The sequence below is a fragment of the Piliocolobus tephrosceles genome, chromosome 15, assembly GCF_002776525.5.
Source record: "Piliocolobus tephrosceles isolate RC106 chromosome 15, ASM277652v3, whole genome shotgun sequence".
Lineage (NCBI taxonomy): Eukaryota > Metazoa > Chordata > Mammalia > Primates > Cercopithecidae > Piliocolobus > Piliocolobus tephrosceles.
The window spans coordinates 20,937,053-20,956,376 of record NC_045448.1 but is presented as its reverse complement, the minus strand read 5'-3'; the positions used below and the strand labels follow the sequence as shown (position 1 = coordinate 20,956,376).

At 38.4% G+C, this 19,324-nt stretch overlaps 1 protein-coding gene across 5 annotated transcripts in view; it reads left to right on the top strand.

Moving 5' to 3' along the window:
* NCOA1 (nuclear receptor coactivator 1) overlaps nt 1–19,324 on the top strand; it is a 276,873-nt gene that overhangs the window by 108,821 nt on the left and 148,728 nt on the right. Inside the window, exon 1 of one of the 5 annotated variants that reach the window (XM_023230093.1) lies at nt 7,738–7,788. The exons of 3 other annotated variants lie outside the window; for them this stretch is intronic. The gene's annotated coding sequence lies outside the window, so the exon portion shown is untranslated. Of the gene's footprint in view, nt 1–7,737; nt 7,789–13,642; nt 13,661–19,324 lie in introns of those variants that run through there. One more of the 5 variants, XM_023230094.2, reaches the window with a different exon arrangement.

Genomic DNA, 19,324 nt, shown 5'->3' with positions numbered 1-19,324 from the left:
CTCCATCTCTACTAAAAATACAAAAAATTAGCCGGGCCTAGTGGCGGGCGCCTGTAGTCCCAGCTCCTAGGGAGGCTGAGGCAGGAGAATGGCGTGAACCCGGGGGGAGGGGGCAGAGCTTGCAGTGAGCGGAGATCGCACCACTGCACTCCAGCCTGGGCGACAGAGCGACACTCCGTCTCAAAAAAAAAAGTGAGATTGACCTACTTATTTTCATTTCTTACACTGTTTGGTTTTGGTATTAAGGTTATACTGGCTTCATAAAATGAGTTGGGGAATGAATATTTTCTCTTTCTTGAAGAGTTTACATAAGACTGAAATTGTTCTTTGAATTTGGTAAAACTCAACTTTCTTTGTGAGATTTTAAAAAATTATTATGGTTGAATTTGTTTTTCTTTTTCATACCTGTATTTTCTTATGTAATACCATACAATACACCTTTAAGGCAGGACAATCTTAATACCAAGAACACAAAACAAAGCCTGTTTGGAGTTGATTCTAAGTAAGTTTATCGCTTAGTCACCAAATGTTGTACTTTTAAGCAAAACTAACTCGTAGTTTTAGAGAAGATTGTAAATTATTGGTTTAGTTTCCTTCATGACTATAGGATTGTTTAGTCTTTCATGTCTTCTTGTGTCATCTTTCAGAAATTTTAGCAGTAATTTTAGATTTACAGAAGAGTTGCAAGAATAGTATATTGAATTCCCATTTGAAATGACTTTTAAAATACTTTTTAAAATACTGTCAATGAGATCACCCAGTTCCATTATTATTATTATTATTATTATTATTATTATTATTATTATTATTATTATTTTGAGATAGAGTCTCGCTTTGTCTCCCAGGCTGGAGTGCAACGTCACTTTCTCTGCTCACTGCAACCTCCGCCTGTAGTGTTCAAGCAGTTCTCCTGCCTCAGCCTCCTGAGCAGCTGGGACTACAGGTACGTGCTATTTTTTTGTATTTTTAGTAGAGAGGGGGTTTCACTGTGTTAGCCAGCATGGCCTCTATCTCCTGACCTCGTGATTTGCCCGCCTCAGCCTCTCCAAGTGCTGGGATTATAGGCATGAGCCACCACACCCGGCCAGTTCTCCCATTAGGTACGTTTGTCAAAACTAAGAAACTGACACCGGCTCACTGAACTTTAGACTTTATTTAGATTTCAACAGGTTTTTCTTTTTCTTTTTTTTTTTTTTGAGACGGAGTCTCGCTCTGCCGCCCGGGCTGGAGTACACTGGCCGGATCTCAGCTCACTGCAAGCTCCGCCTCCCGGGTTTACGCCATTCTCCTGCCTCAGCCTCCCGAGTAGCTGGGACTACAGGCGCCCACCACCTCGCCCGGCTAGTTTTTTTGGTGTTTTTTTAGTAGAGATGGGGTTTCACCATGTTAGCCAGGATGGTCTCGATCTCCTGACCTCGTGATCCGCCCGTCTCGGCCTCCCAAAGTGCTGGGATTACAGGCTTGAGCCACCACGCCCGGCTGGTTTTTTTTTTTTTTTTAATTGTTTTTTGTTTGTTTGTTTGTTTCATTTATATCCTATATCCTCTTTCTGTCCAGGGTTCCCAGAGTATCACATTGTATTTAATTGTCATGTCTTCCCAGTCTCCTCTAGTCTTTGACACTTTCTGGTTTTCTTTATTTTTGTGACCTTGATTTTTCCTCTTGAGTGCTGGGCAGATACTCTCTCTGTCGGTGTTTGTCTCATGTTTTCCTTGTGGGGTTGTGGGAAAACTAACATAGAAAGGAAAGGCCTTTCTCGTCACATTATTTTAGGGGGCACGTAATATCCATGACATCACTGATGGTGTTAAATTAACCTTCATCACTTGGTAAAGTAGTGATTGCCATGTTACTCACTGTAAAGTCATTATTTTTTCTTTTCCCTATTTAATTGTTTGAAAGCAAGTTACTAAATCACCTTCAAGGCTGAAGACCTGGGAATTAAGTTTCACCTCCCAGAGGGAGGAGTAGCTACATAAATTATTTGAAATTCTTCTGTAAGAAAGATTTGTTTCTTGTTCTCCATTTAAAATATTTATTTAACCATATGTTTATATCACTGTGTCCTAGGTTAGTTTTAGTGGGTTTTGTATCTTTTTAATTGAATTTACTGTTTACATTTGTTTTCAAATCTATTAAATGTTTTCAACAAAAACATTGATCTTTGCTTTCTCAGTTGTTAAGTTCTCCCTTTCATTTTTAATTACCTTGTGTTATTTTCTTTCTTGATCTCACTGGCAGTATTTTTAAAAGTCATTTCAAAGAACCAGGCTGGGTGTGGTGGAGCAGGGCCATCCCAGCAACTCTGGAGGCTAAGAGTAGAAGGATTGCTGGAGCCCAGGAGTTACAGGCTGCAGTGTGTTATGATCATGCTTGTGAATAGCCACTGCTCCTCCACCCTGGGTGACATAGCAAGACCTCATCTCTTAAAAAATAAAAAAGGACCAACTTTTGGTTTAATTATTCTCTTTATTGTGTGTTTGATTCCTGTTTCATCAGTTTGTGCTTTTATATTTGTGCCTTTTTTTTTTTCTTGGTAAGGAAGTTCTTTCTGGTAACTTCTTAGACATTTAGCTCAATTTTCAGTCATTCTTCTTTTCTAACGAAAGCATTGATGGGAATACATTCTCTGAGTATTGCTTTTACTACATTTTATGATTTCGAAATGGAGTGTTTTCATTATTTTTTCGTTCTTGGTTTTAAAAATATTTATAGCTTTTTCCTTGAGTCATATGGTATGGTTTTAAGTTTTGAAATGTATGACAATTTTATGTCTTTTCCTTGTTGACTTTGATTGCATTGTGATCAGGGAATGTAATCTTTCTGGTAGTAATTGTTCCATTTTCTCTAGCATGTCTTTTAACCTCCTGTATTTTTCATTTCTTTGTGACTGTAGGCTGCATTCTTTTTTTTTTTTTTTTGAGATAGAGTCTCACTCTGTCACCCAGGCTGGAGTGCAGTGGCACTATCTCCGCGCACTGCAACCTCCGCCTCCCAGTTCACCGATTCTCCTCCTCAGCCTACAGAATAGCTGGGACTACAGGCGCTTGCCACCACGCCCTGCCAATTTTTTTTTTTTTTTTTTTTGTAGAGTCAGGGTTTTACCGCGTTAGCCAGGTTGGTCTTGATCTTCTGACCTCATGATCTGCCTGCATCAGTCTCCCAAAGTATTGGGATTACAGGCGTGAGCCACTGCGCCTGGCCTGTAAACTGCATTCTAAATAGTTTTGTCATTTCTGCGTAACAGTTCACTGACTCTGTTTATTTACTTCTTCCATTATGATTTTACTTGTGATGTTTTTCAATTCTTGTAGTTCTATTTGCTTATATTTCAGATTTGCCTGTTCATTTTTTATATTATCTTGAGCTTTACTAGTATTTTTGATTTGTTCCATCTTTTTCTCTTAATATATTAAACATATTTAACATTCTGTATTTGATAATTCTAATATCTGAAATTTTACTACAAAATTTGTTGTTTGTTTTCTCTGGCTCTTTCTAATAGTGCCTTATTTATTTATTTATTTATTTATTTATTTATTTATTTTTATTTTGAGACGGAGTCTTGCTTTGTCGTCCAGGCTGGAGTGCAGTGGCGCGATCTCCACTCACGGCCAGCTCCACCTCCCAGGTTCACGCCATTCCCCTGCCTCAGCCTCCCAAGTAGCTGGGACTACAGGCGCCCACCACCACGCCTGGCTAATTTTGTTTTTATATTTTTAGTAGAGACGGGGTTTCACAGCTTAATCAGGATGGTCTTGATCTCCTGACCTCGTGATCCGCCCACCTCAGCCTCCCAAAGTGCTGGGATTACAGGTGTGAGCCACTGTGCCCGGCCTAGTGCCTTATTTAATTGTATTTATTGTGATTTTTTTTTTTTTTTTGAATCATGAACTTCTTTTTTTAATTGAAACCCTGTGTAACTGTGGTAACTCTTTAGACTTGGGTTCACAGTGCGTTACTCCAGGGAAGATTTTTTTATTTCCTTCTACTATGAGCTTGGAGTTAGGGGTCTATGAACATAGGTTTTAACTTGAAATTCTCCACTCTTAAAAAAAATTTTAACTTTTATTTTAGATTCAGGGGGTACATGTGCAGGTTTGTTACATGGGTATATTGTGTAATGCTGAGGTTTGGGGTATGAATGACCCTGTCACCCAGGTGGTGAGCATAGTACCCAACAGTTAATTTTTTAACCCTTGCTCCCATCCCTCCCTCCCTGCTCTGTTAGTCCCAGTGTCTGTCTTTGCCATCTTTAAGTCCACGAGTGCCCAATGTTTAGTTCCCACTCATAAATGAGAACATGCAGTATATGGTTTCCTGTTCCTGTGCGTTAATTTGCTTAGAATAATGGCCTCCAGTTGCATCCATGTTGTTGCAAGTGGCGTGATTTTATTCTCTTTTACAGCTGCATAATATTTCCTGGTATACGTGTGCCACATTTAATTTGTCTGATCTACTATTGGGCATCTAGGTTGACTCTATGTTTTTGCTATTGTAAAGAGTGCTGCAATGAACATAAGAGTGCATGTGTCTTTTTGGCATAACAATTTATATTCTTCTGGATATGTACGTAGTATTGTGTTTGCTGGGCCAAATGGTTGTTCTGTTGTAAGTTCTTTGAGAAACCTCCATATTGCTTTCCACAGTGGGTGAAGTAATTTACATTCCCACTAACAATGTATAAGCATTCCCTTTTTTGTTTTATGAGTTGGCGCTCCAGTAGGTTTATATTCAGGATAGTTAAGTCTTTTTGTTGAATTGAACCCTTTATTGTAACGTAATGTCCTTCTTTGTGTTTTTTTTACTGTTAAAGTCTCTTTTATATGATGTAAGAATTGCAACCCCTGCTCCTTTTTGTTTTTCATTTGCATGATAGATCTTTCTCCAACCGTTTACTTTGAGCCCATGGGTATTGTTATATGTGGGATGGGTCTCTTGAAGGCAACAGATAGATGGGTGTGTGTTGTTGTTTTTTTTTTTAATCCAATTCAGTTCTGTGCCTTTTAAGTGGGGCATTTAAACCATTTACATTCAAGGTTAATATTGATATGTGAGGTTTTGATCCTATTGTGAAGTTGTTAGCTAGTCACTTTGTAGTTTCTATTGTGTGGTTGCTTTATAGGGTCTGTGAGCTGTGTGCTTAATTGTGTTTTTGTGGTTGGAGGTTATTTTTCTTTAATTTCCATGTTTAGAATTCCCTTAAGGATCTCTTGTAAGACTGGTCTAGTGGTAACGAATTCTCTAGCGCTTGCTTGTCTGGAAAAGATTTTATTTCTTCTTTGCTTATGAAGCTTAGTTTGGCAGGATATTAAATTCTTGGTTGGAATTACTTTAAGAATGTTGAAAATAGGCCCCCAATCTTATACAGTTTCTGCTGAGAAGTCCACTGCTAGCCTGATGGGGTTTCCTCTGACCTTTTTCTCTGACTGCCTTTAAGATTTTTTCGTTAGCATTGACCTTGAATTGTTTTGTTTTGTGATTTTTTGTCTTGGTGATGTTTGTTTTGTGTAGTATCTCACAGGTGTTCTCTGAATTTCTTGTAACTGGATGTCTACCTCTCTTGCAAGATTAGGGAAATTTTCTTGAATTATTCCCTCAAATATGTTTTTCAGGTTGTTTTCTTTTTCTCCATCTCAGGAATGCAAGCAATTAGTAGGTTTGGTTGCTTTACATAATCCCATATTTCTTAAAGACTTTGTTCCTTTTTTTGAATTCTTTTTTCTTTATTTTTTATCTGACTAGATCAGTTCAAAAGATCAGTCTTCAAGCTCTGAAAATTCTTTCTTCTGCTTGGTCCAGTCTATTGATAAATCTTTCCCTAATATTTTGAAATTCCTTAAGTGAGTTTTCAATTCCAGAAGTTCTGATTGACTTCTTTTTAAGGTGTTTATTGCCTCGTTCATTTCTTAGAATGATTTACAAGTTTCTTTGTGTTGATTTTCAACCTTTTTTTGGATCCCAATGAGCTTCCTTGTAATTCATGCTTTGAATTCTTTATCTGTCATTTCTTTATCTGTCAGAATTCTGGCCAAACTGGTTCCTTCTCATCTGGAAACACTGGCACTTTTGATTTTTGTAATTACTTTCATGCAGGTAAGATTTTTTTGTTTTTCTTTTCCTGTCCCTGTAATATTTTTTTTCTTTCCCTTTCCTTTCTCCAACTCCCTAGGGGATATGATTGTAGAGAATGCTGGGTAGCATCTTTTGGCTTTGCTTCTTATAGCCTTATGTACTTCTTTGGGCAGATTTTATACTGGGCTGTAGGTTTTGACCTACAAGCCAGTAGATGGCACTTATGAGTAAGATCACTTAGCTGTAGCCAATGTGGCTAGCTGTACACTTGATGCTTGTTTACAGGAAGAAGCTCTCTGTTGCCTCAGGCATTGGGCTGTTATGTGGAGTGCACAGTGGCCTGAGCTCCCTGCTCAGCCCCAGGGAAGTGGGAAGCAAGATGGGTGGGGCCAGGCCACCTACAGTCCCCTGATGGCAGGCACAAGCACTAACACTGAGGGAGAAGCCAGTGGGCAGCCACCAAGCACCCAGAGGTGGTCGTAGGCATGGAGCTGGGAAATCTCCTTGGCCCCAAGTTCTCTGCACAGGCAGGGGTGGAGGCCTGAACTCTTAATCCAGGAGAGTGGGTGCTCCAGGTACCTGGTGATCTGCCTGGGTGCAGAGTGCAGAGGGCCCTGCTGTACCACAGTCTCTACACAGGAAAGATGGGGTGTCTCAGGCTGGCAATCCAGGCAAACAGGTCCTCTGACTGCCTGAAGCTATGCCCGGAAATGGGGCAGAGAGTGCCCTGCTTTGCCATGGTCTTGGCATAGGGAGAGTAGGCTGGCTCAGCCTGCTGATCCAAGTGAATGGGTGCTCCAGTTGCCTGGAGATCTGCCTGGGCTTGAAGCAGAGAAGGTCCTGCTGCACCCCAACTTTTGTTTTTTAGGACTATCCACATAGCATAGATGATCCAGGCCATGATGCCTTTGGTAAGGCCAAGAGGTTACTTTTCTTTGATGTTTGCCTTTGAAGGTGTTTTTAATGTTTGAATTTACCCTTTTCCTGGTTGTTTGGATGAACGGAGGCAAGATGGTGCACATCCGGGTTCTTCATCCCCCCTCCCAACTTTTCCCGCGCGGAGGCAAGATGGTGCACATCCGGGTTGGGGGAGGGGAACTCTGCCGGCCTTCTTTGCCGGAGGCCGACAGACTTCTTCTCCACACCTTAGGTTACTAAAATAAACTTGCAGTTTTGCGCCTGACCTTTGCCTACTTGCTGGTTCTTTTGTGCTCGCTCTGGTGGTCTTAGAAAAACAAGACACTGGTGTTACTGTCCTTCTTGGGCCCTGTCTTTGTCTGATGGTGTCTTACCTGACTTCAGAGGACTAAACTTTTTTCTCAATCCTTTCCAACTCTAGGTTACTAGGATTCTTACATGCCCCAGGAGTATCTGGAAGCTTCATTACTTGCTTTTCTGCCTATTGCCTTGATTCATTTTCATTCTTTTTTTTTTTTTTTTTTTTGATATGGGGTCTCATTCTGTTATCCAGGCTGTTGTGCAGTAATGTGATCACAGCTTACTGCATGCAGCCTCAACCACCCAGGGTCAGGGGATCCTCAGGCTCCTGTGTAGCTAGAACTACAGGTATACACCACCACACCTGGCTACTTTTTTGTTTTTATTTTGTTTTGTTTGGAGAGACAGGGTTTTGTCATGTTTTTCAGGCTACTCTTGAACTCCTGGGCTCAAGTGATCTGCCTGCCTCGGCCTCCCAAAGTGCTGGGATTACAGGTATGAGTCATTGTGCCTGGCCCATTTTCATTCTTTATATCAGGTGTGTAAAATAGAAATGTTTTAAGATCTCTAGCCCAGCATATTCTCATATCCCAGGGAGTGGGAATCCTCTTGGAAAATTTTCAAAAGAATAATTTCTAAAGCCCACCCCACACCTACATGTCAGAATCTCTAAGGTGCAGGGCCTGTGGGTATGTTTAAAAGCCTCCTAGATAATTCTGATGCATTACAAGTTTGAGAACCACCGACACAGAAAAAGTTAATTATTTCTTCATGTAAACTTAGATAATTAAATAATAAAACCTAATGCTATTGAAGATAAGGTAACATATATTGTAAGCATGCACTAATTCTAGCTTAGTATTAATATTGTTATGTGCTAGGCTCCATTCTAAGTCCTTCACATATCTTATCATTTATTATTCACAAGAATCCTATAGCTACCACTTGTATTCTCATTTTAGAGATTAGCAAATCAAAGCACAGAGAAATTAAATAATTCAAGTTTATATAGCTAGTGGGTAGCAGAATTGTTACTTGAATCCAAGTAATCATTCTAATTCCAGAGCATATAATCTTAATGCACCATCTTTACAGTCTTCCAGGTACTTCAGAGTTAATTTTATTGATTCCCAAACGGTTTGTAACATTATAGAATGTAGCAAGAAAAACATATTTAGATAAATTATGTATTTATGTTGATTTCATGTAGGTATTGAGGAAACAGAATAACAAAGTAGAAATCGCCTCAGTTTAGTCAGATAGACTTAGGCATTAATCTCTCCTCAACTGCTTGTTACTATGTAGCTGTGAGAAAGTAAATTATCACAGAGCTGTTATTCTTTTGTTGGTAAAGGAGGATAATTATTTTTACTTCATGGGGTTTTTGAAGAAATAACATAAAATATAACCTGTAATATATTGCTTTGCACACAGTAGATGGCTAGTATCAGAACTTAAGGAATCCTCTAAGGAAGTTATGTTGGCTTCGCAGCAGGAGATTGTAGTAAGCCTTAGTCTAGGACGTTGTTGATGGAACAGCTGATGGGTACTGGTTGATGGTGCTGGTGGGGGCCAATGCTGACTGTCAGTGTTGAGAATCTACCAAGTGCCAAGCATCGTCCTAGGCTCTGGAGGTAAAACAGTGAGTGAGACATAGTCTTACTGCTTTCAAGAAGCTTGCAGTTCACTTATCTATATAATCAGACAGATCTATACACAATTACTTTCTTTGCTAGATGCTAGGACACATAGGAGGGGGTTACTCAGCCAAACCATTGCAGATGAGGAATGACTTTCTAGAGGGAAGAGGATGAGAATGTGAGGGGTTAGATTAGTAAGTCCAGATAGGAGGAAAGGTAAAGGTTGGCAAAAATTTGTCATTACTATAAAGGTGTTCCATTCATCCAACGTTTATGAAAATATCAGGGATCTTAGGAAACTTTTATCAGTTCACTGTTAGAATATTAAGAGCCTACTTTTAGGTTTAGTCTTTACTAAAGCAGACAGTTTTTCAAAGTAAAATCAAAATGGCACTATTTATATGTAATACTGAATTTTCTGTCAAATAGCACTTTTTGGAGTCTACGTGCTTGTTATTCGGTAGTATTGTCACATTAGGTTATACATCGGAGGAAGAGAGAAGAGGAGAAACAAAGGAACAGTAACCTTCAGAGGATGGAAATGATGATTTGTATGTGGGGTGAATTTCATCATGCACTGTGTCTGCTATTTGCACATTTCCCTTTTCCTATCATCCTTTTTCACGTATGATGAAAAATAATTTGTTACATAGTTACCATAGTACATAGTTTTTTTAAATTTGATACCATTTGTTGCTCTTGTATGGATTTGATGGTTGAGATTTCTTTCCATTTTTCTCTAATGCTCCCAATAAAATAGCATATTAAAAATGCAAGGGAAAGACCATTTCTTTTGGCAAAACTGGGAAAAGTGAAAGGGAATGAATAAAAAATTTCTTGGAAGGGGAGGAATGTGAGTCTAGGGGAAGGAAGATGATGTTGTAACAGATAAAATGATATTGGTGATTACAGGAAAATGAATGAAGTTGGTCTTGAAAAATACCCCCAAAGCAGAGGCAGTAGTTCTGCATGTTTTGGTAATCTGATGAGTGTGACTTGATGTAAGAATACACTTTTGATCTCCTACTTGTATATCTATATGACACCTACCTATAAGTACTGTAGTTTTTTATATGTACTGTAGTCCTGCTCAACACATGAGCAGTCTCTGACTAGAACTGGGGAAAGTGGAGCAGCAGTTAGTGTGGGTATTTGGAAACACTGGAAAACAGTTGTTAGGGGACTTAAACTCTTAATCCCTGAGGATTTAGCAGAGGCTAGAAAGAGGAAGGGAAAAATGAAATCAAGTTAGTAAAAAATTGATTCTGAAAATAATACTTTGGAAAGTTTACAAAATGAGGTTGAAATTGTGAACATAGACATGTTTACTGTGATGACAAATCTTAGTATACTAGGAGTAGCCAAAACCTTGAATGGAGAGATACAGTTTTAGACACCATCCCTCAAAAAGAGAGTTTATAATACTCTCCTACAAACTTACCATAAAATACTTGTTTGCATCTTTATGGTATGAAGTTGGGGAGGATGGTAGAAATGTTGAACATAAAAGCATGTTGCTCCAATGACTGTGGTGGTGTTGGGGTATGTTGAATTTCAGGGCCCTTTGAGAGAGAAGTATTCATGCCTCATTGGGGTTTAAGTTTTAGCAGACTCTTCACTATCTTTGGGCACTTTTTTCTGAGTTTGTTGTTGTTTTGGCAGGTACAAAATTGCTTCTCAAAACTGAACGTTATGATCTCTCCACCTCAACTTCTGCTGGTTTCCTTTTACCTCTATCCATTTTCTCTCTTTTTCACTTGTTCTTCCAGCTGTAACTGTCTCCCTCTTTAAATATTGCAGTGCTTCCATAGTAATCCATTCTGTTCTCTTTCTGCACACGTTCTGTTGGTCATCTCATACACTGCACTATCATCAATGTGTTAATGATTCCGGAATCCTTTATATTCTACCTCTTTGAAAGCCATCTGAACATATCTTCTTGGGTGTCCTGTTGCCACCTCATGATTAATGTGTATGCAGCTGAGTTCATCAGCGTCTCCCTCAGACATCTGTTATCTCCCATAAACTCAGGCCTGGCTAAATGGCATTAATGAGTCCCCCATGCCAGGAACCTTGGTGTTCATAGGAGCTTATTCGGAGAATATAAACAAAGTTTTATGCTTCATCACAGTACCTGTATTGTATTTAATACCACAAAAAAAAAATTGGAGCCAATCTGAAGTCCTAATCACTGCATTTCTTAAAAACTATGATACACACACATGCACACACACACAAATATTTTACAGACAGTAAAATCTTTGTGGAATTCTTAATGACACGAGAAGGGACATATGTAAACTTAGTGAAAAAAAGATGCTCTTAAGCAATATATTCACTATGATTCTGTAATTATTCAAATAAAACTATATATATAGATATTTATAGAAAGAATGCATATGCAGATATTCACTTTAATTCTAGATTGTACAGCTATGGGTGATTTTAATTTTATTTTTATTTACCTGTATTTTCCAACGTTGTGTAGTAAAAATGAATTACTTTTGTAATTCACACATGTGGACAATTTGGCCTCCCTTTTTTACTCCCAACACTTGTTGAAGTAGTTTAATATCTTCATCACTCCAACTATTGCTGCTTAGTTCAACTACTCATTATATCTGGATGAGACACAGCACCCAGTTGACTTTGCTGCTCAGCTGCCGAGCTCCCTTCCTGAAAATCCTAGCTGATGCAGTTCTTCACTTGTATAACTGTTCCAATTAGGTGGCTGTATATTAAATCTCAAAAACCATCAAGAACAGAGGAAATTGTGAATGTTGTTCCTTGTAACTAGTTTACCATCTGGTCTGAAGACCTTCAGCTGATGGAATTCTGCCAACTCAAGATTTAATTTAATATATTCACCTACCTTAACCAAGTCACTTTTAACCAGAGCATGGATAGTTATGCAGATTGGGGGTGAGGAGAGGTGAAGGAAGGGAGGGAGAGAAAATGTGATTTGAACTCAGGCCTTTATAAATCTATGCTCATTCCTTCTGTTCTACCTCTACAAACTGCCATACTTTGTCCTTGCTGGGTGTATGTTCCCCCCTCCTGTATTCAATAGACAGTTCATTGGTTTTTTTGAGCATTTAGCCAGTAAGAACAAATAGGCAGATAATGAAAATCCATCCATTTTAGTGCCAGTTATTCTATCAGCAGATCCTATTAGGAGTATTTATTGAAGCATGTCATGCTAATAGTCCTGGAGTGTAATTATACTTGCAGATTTTTCTTGCTTTCAGAGAGTTTGTAATATGTTCCAGATGGTTAAATAGGAAAGAGTAGACAATTTATACTGTCTTTTTACTTATGATTAAAAATTTGATGTTACTTACTACTTATGTTACCATTATTGCTTTGTTGGATTTTTACATGAGAGGAATTTAAACAAAGTGTGTGATTTTTAAAACTCTTCTGCTATAGTCAACAATTAACAGGACTTGTCATAGATTCTTTCACCTTGTTGTTTAATTGCTTCTATTTAGGCATCATTAAAATGATATAATTGTGTCTTAAGTAGTAATTCTTTTATGCATGTAGCCTTTATTCTTGGAAAGTATTCATTTGGGTTTGTTTTAGACTTAAAATTAAATGGTGAACCTTCTTGTGAAAGCTTACATGAAACTGAAAAAGAGTAATTTTCCAAACTGTTGAAGATTCTTTGCCCTTTTCCCACAAACTATTAATAATATGGCCTTAGATTTAAAATTAGTGAATCTACTACCAATAGTAGGAGTGATGATTTTTCATCGATTCATTCATACTCTCTTGACTACCCTTATCTGACTAATCAACTACTTATTTTGAAAGGCAGCTTACCTGACATTGTGAATATAGCCTGTGAACTCCGTTTAGAACAGTTAATGGATCAAAGGAGTCCAGACCCAGAACCCTTGGCTTCATTATGACCTTGAGTTAACCAATAAACTGACTGGTTGGTTAACTTGGAGAAATATGTTGTTTTTCAGTAAGAGATAGAATACTCAAAGTATAATCATTTGGTCGGGGCACAGGGACAGATTGATTTTTGATCCTTAGACTACCATTCTCTGTCCTTGAAGTTCTCTTCCAGACTTCTTACAAACAAGAAAACAAGCCAAATATTATAAAAATAATTATAGTTATAGAATTACAAAGATAATTATAAAATTATATTTTTGGTGATAAATAATAGAGATTATTCCCAAAGGGTTTTTTGAGGGAGATAAAGGGAGTAGTTTGATCCAACAAGATTTACTTCCTATAAATTGCCTTTAAGAATCTTTGTTCTTTTTCAGATTTTCTTGTTCTTCTTTAACCTGCCACATCCTACCTCTTCCTGACTTTCTCTCCCCAAAACAGCCTACCCTCTCAGCCTTTTCAGACTCCTCAGTCCTTCCTTATACTTACTGTACAGAATTCTTTCCAGGACGGGCGTGGTGGCTCACGCCTGTAATCCCAGCACTTTGGGAGGCCGAAGTGCGCAGATCACCTGAGGTCAGGAGTTTGAGACCAGCCTAAACATGGAGAAACCCCATCTCTACTAAAAATACAAAATTGGCTGGGCATGGTGGTGCATGCCTGTAATCCCAGCTACTCGGGAGACTGAAGCAGGAGAATTGCTCGAACCTGGGAGGTGGAGGTTGCGGTGAGCCGAGATCGCGCCATTGCTCTCCAGCCTGGGCAACAAGAGTGAAACTCCGTCTCAAGAAAACAAAAAAAATTCTTTCCAGTTTTTCCAGGTAAAATTCTTATCCCTTCTACAAAATTTAAATTCCTTATCAGCAAGATCAAAGCCCAAACTAGGACTAAGAAAAGCATGCCTTTGGGGAGACTCAGTTCATCTTGCAATAATAAACTGGCAATAATTTCAGATTTCTATTTTCATGACTGTTGCCAAATTTTATATAATTTGGTTTGTTCAGCTTTTACAGCGAACCTCATGTTCAAATTATTATTAACTATTCAATATTGGCTGGGCGCGGTGGCTCATGCCTGTACTCCCAACACTTCGGGAGGCCGAGGAGGATGGATCACCTGAGGTCAGGATTTCGAGACCAGGCTGACCAACATGGAGAAACCCCGTCTCTACTAAAAATACAAAAATTAGCCAGGCGTGGTGGTGCATGCCTGTAATCCCAGCTACTTGGGAAGGCTGAGGCAGGAGAATCGCTTGATCTTGGGAGGCAGAGGTTTTGGTGAGCTGAGATTGCGCCATTGTACTCCAGCCTGGGCAACAAGGGCGAAACTCTGTCTCAAAAACAAAACAAAACAAAATTATTCAATGTTATGAGTCTTTCTGGGAATATACAATACAATATAGGCAAATTTAATTCTTATTTTTGTTGTGTGTTTTTAAAGTGTTCTGTATTTTCACTTGTGCACATGTATAAAAATTTGATTTTATACAGATAAGATGGGATTAATTTTTTAAAGAATGATTCACAGAATTTCATTCAATGGAATATTGTAGCTTTATATATAAAGAATGGAATTTGACTTATACAAGTTTAGGATATGCAGGACCTTTTTACACTATTTAAGTAAGAATTGCATGTATGTGATGAAATTTAAGCTAATTAGGGAAAATATCTTTCTGGGTTAGTGGTAAGAGATAATAACAGGATATTTGAAAAGAAATGCTACTTTGAATTTATGATACCATGTTTCTTCTTGTTAACTAAGCTAGAAATTTTTCTTTATTCCTTCTTTGGAGTATCCCAGCCCTCTTATCTACCCTGCTTTCGTCATGGGAAGAGTTGTTAACTGTGATTCTCATAATCTTGTGTGGTATGTGGGGGGTGGGGAGGAGTTCCCTTATTCACCTGGCCCTTTTCCTGGAATATGGCATGTGAAATGCCTTGTCTTGTTGAAACATTTAGAAAATTACAGTAACGACACTTCAGTCCTAATCTTTCCTGAGGCTTCCTTTGTCCCCTTAATATATATCTGGTATATTTTAAATCTCTTGATTTTTTTTGTTTTCCCTTTGAACACTTGAACCGTGGCACTTCAGTGTTTAATTGAACATTGATATTGTCTAGAATTTTTTGTGTATGAGTATGTTCAGGCAGCTTGCTTGCTTTCTCTCTCTCCTTCCTTTCTTCCTTCCTTCCTTCCTTCCTTCCTTCCTTCCTTCCTTCCTTCCTTCTTTTTTGAGATGGAGTTTTGCTCCATCTCAAGGCTGGAGTACAATGGTGCGATCTTGGCTCACTACAACCTCTCCACCTCCTGGGTTCAAGTGATTCTTCTGCCTCAGCCTCCTGAGTAGCTGGGATTACAGGCGCCTGCCACCACGCCCAGCTAATTATTTGTATTTTTAGTAGAGACAGGGTTTCACCATGTTGGCCAGGCTGGTCTCGAACTCCAGACCTCAGGTGATCCACCTGCCTTGGCCTCCCAAAGTCTTGGGATTACAGGCATGAGCTACCACGCCCAGCCATTCAGGCAGCTTTCTAAGCAGAGCTCATGAATTTGAATCCCCTGTCTAATTTGTACCTAATCTCTGTCTTTCTGTATCCTAGAAGGGATTAAGTCTAATTTGTACCTAATATCTGTCTTTCTGTAGCCTAGGAGGCTTTGTTAGGAATTGGTATATGCCTTTGTCTCATTTCCCCAAACCTAATGTTTGACCTTATACTGTTAGCTGACTGTCAAGTTCTATTCACAGAGTGACACCTCTAGTCCCCTTGTGTTTTGACATGTTAACTGTGTGAGAGGAAAATGCTCAGACACTCCTGGGAAATCAGGCTGCATCCACTTACATATCCAGCAAAATAGATGATGAACATAGGAGAAGGAGAACCATACAGCAGTCTGGTTTAGTGCACACTGACCTCCAATATAGCCAGTTAGTATACAGGTATTTGACCTAAATAAGAACTGTTGTTTTTTTTTTTTCCCTTCTGAGGAGGAGCAGTTGTAGCCACAATGGTAAAAAAATAGTTTATCCTCATACACCACTGTTTCTCAACAACACCACTGTTGACTTTGGGGTCAGATAATTCTTTGTTGTGGGGACTGTACTATGCATTGTAAGATGTTCAGCAGCATCTGTTATCTACCTAGTAGACATGTGAAGCACTCTCCACCCTGAGTTGTGGTAACAAAAAATGCCTCCAAACATTACCAGTGTTTCCTGGGAGGTAAGACAGCCCCAGTTAATAACTACCGCCCTATACTTATGATTGTATCTTTGTACTTTTGATTATATGGTGAAGACAAATTCTTAGAAGATAGATTGTGCATTGTAATTATTTTGGTAACTCCAGAAGATATACCAATTTCTATTTCAAAAACAATATAAGACATTATATATTTCCCTAGACCCTTACCAATGCTGGATTTTGTCAGTTTTTTTAGTCCTTTGCCGTTTTGATAGATGCCATAATTTTAATTCAAATAGTTATTAGTAAAGTTGGATATATTTGAATTTTTATTGTCCATTTGCAGATCATCTTTTGTGCATTGCTTGCTTTTGTCCTTTGCTCATTTTTCTGGGGATGTTAATTTGGTCATTTGTAGTTTCTCCTAGTAGGTTGAATTTATTGAGGTGTCACATATAAGATACTCAATAGATTTTTAAGTTGAATGTAGATACTCAATAGATTTTTCTTTCTCTAAAGAAAGAGGGTATGTATGTGTTGCATGTGTTTGTGCATGACCATGTGTATGCATGTATATATGTTCATGTGTATATATATATATATATATATTCATGGTCACAGAAGAGCAGAGGGCCAAAGTCTGAACTGTATGTCCACATTTACCAGGCAATCAAGGATATTGAGAAGAAGTGGAGGACAACCAGTATACTTTTCTTAGAATATATCTGAAAGGTCAAAGAGAAAAGTGACTTTAATTTGATAGGAAGTTCACCTGAAATCTCCCTAGCCAAATTCTGTAAGGTCAAACAAGTGATGAATATTCAAAGGACCAAAAGAAGTTAGAGGTAGAAATTCAGAGAAGTGATATAGTAAGGGTATGAGAATGGGAGGCTTAAATTTCATAGCATTGTCTAAATAATGTGGTATGTGGGAGAGCTAAGTATAGATTAGTGAGAGAGCCTAGCTTATATAGATTACCTATGGAATTTTTTTTACTTTCTCATTTTTATCAGGGGATTTATCTTCTTCACTGTTCTTGGATATCATCTAATTTTCTTTTTCTGGGCTCCAGATCTCTGTCTTTGTCTTTGAAACGATCTTTGCCCTCTTCTTTCAGAGCACATACAAAGATAATAATAAATATATATCTAGGGCAAAAGTTCTCATCATATGGTCTGCACACCCCTTGGAGGGTCTGTATTAGGCTGCTTGGGCTGCCATAGCAGAATACCACAGACTGGGTGGTTTAAACAATAGAAATTTATTTTCTCACAGTTCTGGAAACTGAAAGACCAAGATCAAGATACCATCAGGGTTGGTTTCTGGTGAGGCCTCTCTGTATTTGGCTGCCATCTTCTTGTGTCCCCACATTACCTTTCCTCTGTGCCTGTGCACTCCTGGTGTCTCTTTCTCTTCTTATAAGGACACCAGTCTTATTGGACTGGGGCTCCACCCTTAGGACTTCATTTAACCTTAGTTACCTCCTTACTAGCCCTATCTCCAAGTACAGTCACTCTGGGGGTTAGGAATTCAACATATGAACTTGAGAGGGGGGCACAATTCAGTCTATAACAGAGCCCCTAAGACCTTTTCATGGAGTCCACAACATCAAAATTGTTTTATTAATAATATTAAGATGTTGTGTTCCTTTTCTATTGTATAGACATTCTCACCAATAGTGCAAAAGTAATGGAGGGTAAAATTGATGCCTTCTCATAAACTGAGGCTGTAGTACCCAATTGTATTCTTGGTTATTATTTTCTTTGTTACTACATAATTGCAGTAAAGAAAAAAAAATGGGTTATTAAAGGGCTATTCTCAGTTTTAATTTATAATACAGTAAATATTGGCAACTCATATTAATTAAACCTCTTTGGGTCCTCGATAATTTTTAAAAGTATAAAGGGACCCGTAAACCAAAAACATTTAAGAACTGATGATCTATTCGAAAGAAGGGGCTATTAATCAAGTAAATTTTTCTATTTTCTATTCTTGATCCATAAGGCAAATAGTTCTGTCGTAATCAGAGATAATAAGCTTTTATTTTTAAAAAGTAGATTACATTTCTGTATTTATCTTTAATAAAAGCAAAAAGTTTTGAATGTCTGCATATTCAATTTTCAATAGATTCTCTGCCCCTGTTCTTTCTGCCTATCAACCCTGCTTCCCCCACCAGCTTTGGTCCTTGCTTCTGGTGAGAAGAGGCAAGGTAGTTTTTCTTAAGTCTGGTCCATTGCTTGTTGTTCAAATGCTACTGTTTTGTTGATGAATGGCAGATACAATTCCTTTCTTAGGGAAGTTGCTGCTAAATGGTGAAACAACATATACATGTGCAAGATATTACTCTACATATCAATATAGAATATTTTGAACAGAATATTTTCCAGGAAGTAAAATGACATTTCTTATAAATGGGTATTGACCAGACTCTTGGGGTGGATGCATGAATTGACAGAGAAGAGAGGAGGAGGAGAAAGAGTATGTGTAGAGAAGGGCTTGACAGACTTTTACTGTAAAGGACCAGATAATAAATGCTGTAGACATTGCCAACCATACGGGAGCTACTGGACTCAGCTGGTGTAGTGTGAAAGCAGCCATAGACAATAAGTCATAAACAAATGAGTGTGAGTGTATTCCAATAAAACTTTGTTTATGGACATTGAAATTGAATTTCATGTAATTGTGTTGTGTCATGAAATATTATTCTTCGTTTGATTTTTTTCAACCATTTAAAAAATGTAAAAACTGGCCAGATGTGGTGGTACACACCTGTAATCCCCGTTACTCAGGAGGCTGAGGCACGAGAATTGCTTGAACCCTTGAGGTGGGAGTAGCAGTGAGCTGAGATCGCACCACTGCACTCCAGCCTGGGTGACAGAGCGAGACTCTGTCTAAAAAAAAAAAAAAAAAGTGAAAACCATTCTTAGCTCACAGGCCATACAGAAACAGGTGGTGAACCTGATTTAGCCTGAGAAGCATAGTTTGCTGACCCTGGTATAGAAGATTAAGAAGATTAGCAATTCTAAGAACCAAGAACCAAATGAGAGATGAGTGCCATCTGTGTCTAAAGGCTAGAAGATGCCTGCCATATTGGTTTCAGACAAGGCTGAAGGAAAGGTGAGAATGTGTTCATGGCCACATGAACTGGAGATTTAAAAATTTTTGTTGCTCTTTTCAGGGAACTAACTTTTGCTTTGTTAATTTTTTCTACTGTTTTATTTCTTTCACTGATGTCTGCATTTAGATTATCTTCTTTCTTTTACTTCCTTTGGGTTTACTTTGCTCTTTTCTTCCTAGCTT